The sequence below is a fragment of the Carettochelys insculpta genome, chromosome 4 (genome assembly GCF_033958435.1).
Source record: "Carettochelys insculpta isolate YL-2023 chromosome 4, ASM3395843v1, whole genome shotgun sequence".
NCBI classification, from domain to species: Eukaryota; Metazoa; Chordata; order Testudines; family Carettochelyidae; genus Carettochelys; species Carettochelys insculpta.
In genome coordinates this window covers 16,708,181-16,711,472 of record NC_134140.1, presented here as the reverse complement: position 1 = coordinate 16,711,472, position 3,292 = coordinate 16,708,181, and positions in this window count along the sequence as shown.

The following is a 3,292-nucleotide window of genomic DNA, read 5'->3' as shown; positions in this document are numbered from 1 at the left end:
ACAAACCAATCCCCTGTCCTGCAAACCTCGGCCAAGGCTGTTACTTTCATACTCCTCTTCCTGTGAATTAAAAACAAGGATATTATTGTAAAAACAAACAGAAATTACTGTTTTCACTGCTGCTAATTGCCAAGGGAACTGGGGAGGGGTTTAGCGGGGAGGGGATGAAAGCTCTGAAATTTCTGTGCTGCTACTGCCAGGTGAAGATCAAACATGTTTTGTTGCTAATCGTGGAAAGCTTCGGCAGATAACTGCAATTTGCTGCTCCACTTTTAAATTTTAAACATTTAAAGGTGAATTTCAAGATTAAAGCTTTCGTATGTCTTTCATTGACGAGAAGGGTTCATTTAAAAAGAGAACAGGGGCAGTCACACAGTTCATGACAAGAACTTAGCAGAAGATATATTTTTCTGTATGTGCTGTATAGAGCAGCTGCAGCCTGTTCCAGCATTACGCAGAGAGCTTTTATATCCTGTTTTCCTCCCTCTCTCAGAGAGGTAATGTAGCTGAAGTTAAAAGTCATGTCTTTGTACATGCCAATAATCTGGGACTGAAAGTAGATCGAATGGTTTTAAAACAAGAGAAAAACTTGATTTCACACTCACCTGATGCCCAGCTGTACCTACATGAACGAGGTTATCATTGAGGTCATTGGCAGAGCTGTCCATGTAGCCAGAGCAGAGCATCAGTGTCTAATTTAGAGTATGTTGACGCTGCATGTGAAAGGGTAATTAGTGATGGGCAGGCATAGCCATACGAGCTTTAATCTAGCTAGCACAGCTAACACTAGTGCTGAAAAAAGTGCCATGGGCTAGAACCAAGTATATTCCCAGGCTCTGCATTGGGTGTGTCTTCAGGTCACTAGGGCTGTGTGCACATAGGAGCCCACCATTGAAAGGGCAAAATCAAAAGCCAGGAATTGATATCCTAGTGTACGACCACCCGGCAAAGGCGGAGCATGGGTCCGACTCCCTCCTTCGACGATCCGGCCTGTTTTTTCGAAAGGGAGCGGCCACACGTGTATGGGCGATCTTTCGAAAGAAGGGAGGCGGAGACGCAGTAGACGGGGTCTCATGGCTGCCAAGGCCTTCCAGGGCCTGCTGCCAGCTGCTTCCTTAAAGGGCCTCCTCCAACTCCCCTGCCCTGCATGAGCTGAGGCAGCGACACAGACCCCAGCGCAGCCGCACCATGGCTGACGACACCCTGCTCCTGGCATCGGACGCAGACATTGTGGGCACCATTGTCCATCTCCTCTGCACAGTCGCCGTAGACACCCCCCTCCTCCTCGGGAGAGAGAGCAGCCCCCTTGGGGATCTGGACCCCCCCAAGCCTGCACCCACTGGCACCCCAGCACCCGTTGAGCCACCCCAGCAGTTCAGATGGGTGGGAGCGACTGGTGCTGGGGCAATGGGCCAATGCCACATGGCTGTGGAACTTCCGCATGAGGCGGGCCACCTTTCATGAGCTATGCCACTGGCTGAGGTACCAGGACACCTCCATGAGCCCGCACTCCCCCTTGAGAAGCAGGTTGCAATTGCGATATGGAAACTGGCCACCCCGGGCTCCTACCACATAGTGCGGCACCGGTTTGGGGAGTGGGCAAGGCCACCATTGGAGCGGTGCTCATGGAGGTAAGCTGGGCCAGGGCATACCCCCAGTATGAGGAGGCGGGAGGGGGCCCCTGGGCATGGGGACTCCTGGGGGCTGCTGGCCGGAAAGGGGCATGGGGACCCCCCACAGGGGCTGCTGGCCAGGAAGGAGTGTGGGGTGATGCTGGCCGGGAACACACTGCCACACCCTCATGAAAGCACATGGCCTCCCTACCGTGAAGGATGGCCATATCATAAACCCATAAATGCGATGCTCCTGTATCAGGTCATCCACATCGGAGACCTGGATGCTGTCATCAGGGGTTTCTTTCTTGCTGGGGTTCCCGAACTGCTTTGGCACCCTGGATGGGATGTACATCCCCATCAGCACCCTGCCACACAGCGCCAGCCACTGTAGCAACTGGAAGGGCTGCCACTCAGTAGTCCTCCAGGCCATGGCAGACCACAAAGGCCAATTCATGGACATCTACGTGGTCTGCGAGGGGCAAACCCACGATGCTGGGGTGTTCTGCAAATCCAGCCTGTGCTGGCGCATGGAGGCTGGCACCTTCAGCCTCCAGTGGGAGATGCTGACTGGGGACACCACCATGCCACTGTGCGCGGTTGTGGATGTGGCATACCCCTTACTGCCATGGCTGATGTGACCCTATCCTGGCCACCTCGACCCCGGCTGAGAGACCTTCAACACCTGCTTCAACCAGGCCCGATATGTGGTCGAGTAGGCCTTTGGGCGCCTCAAGGATGGGGGGTGACTGTTGCGCCATCCACAACATCATGGAGGACAAGGGGGATGCCTACATCTGGGGTGGGCGGCTGAGGCCACTGCAGGGTTCAAGCAGCCGGCTGCTGTCATCACTTGCCAGGTGAACCATGATGGGGTATGGATCCGGGAGGCCCTCCAAGTGAGCCTCACCCCTGGGCCGCACTGAACCACCCCGATGCCCACCCCTCACCAACCTCCCACCCATCCACCCTCCACCACATGCACCACCACTACCTCTGCACCCATGCCTCCCTGCCCATGAGACCACTGGACACAGGCATTGGTGTGCAATAAACCTTTATCAACATGAACCATAACCCAGTACTGTGCAAATGTGTAACTTTGTACAATGAGGTGTGGGGTGCCAGCCATGTACGTCACGGGTGGGAAGGGACCTGAACTGGGAGGAGTGCAGGGAGGAGCCTGTACTGGGAGGGTCACTCAGGGACAGGGGATGTGGGCTGAGAGCCCAGTTGGCCCCAGAATCCCCTTCCCCACCAGGTGTGAGCTTGGGGCAGAGCTGGGACAGGGCAGGGAACACCGGAAGGTAGGGGCATTGGCAGATGTCACTGGGGGGCATTGGCATGGGGTGGGGCAGGGGCCCTGTGCGGGGAGGGGCTCTTAGGGGGTTCAGGGGGGGTGGCTGGTGGGGGGAGGGCTGTACAGAGGGCCAAGGGCTGGGCTACATTGCCCATGTGCTCCTGCAGGGTCCCATGGCTGCCCTCCAGGCATGACATCAGCCATTCCCATGCCTCCCTCCACTACATTAGGTCGGCCTCCTCCAGCCGGAGGCACCTTTTGGTCAGCTTAGCCTGGCAGAAGCTGGTGGTATGGTCTCCTGTGTGCCACTGCAGTCTCCGTCTGCGTGCATGGCATGTTGGTGCTGCTGGAGGCACCTGGCCCCTGTCAGCCACCTCCA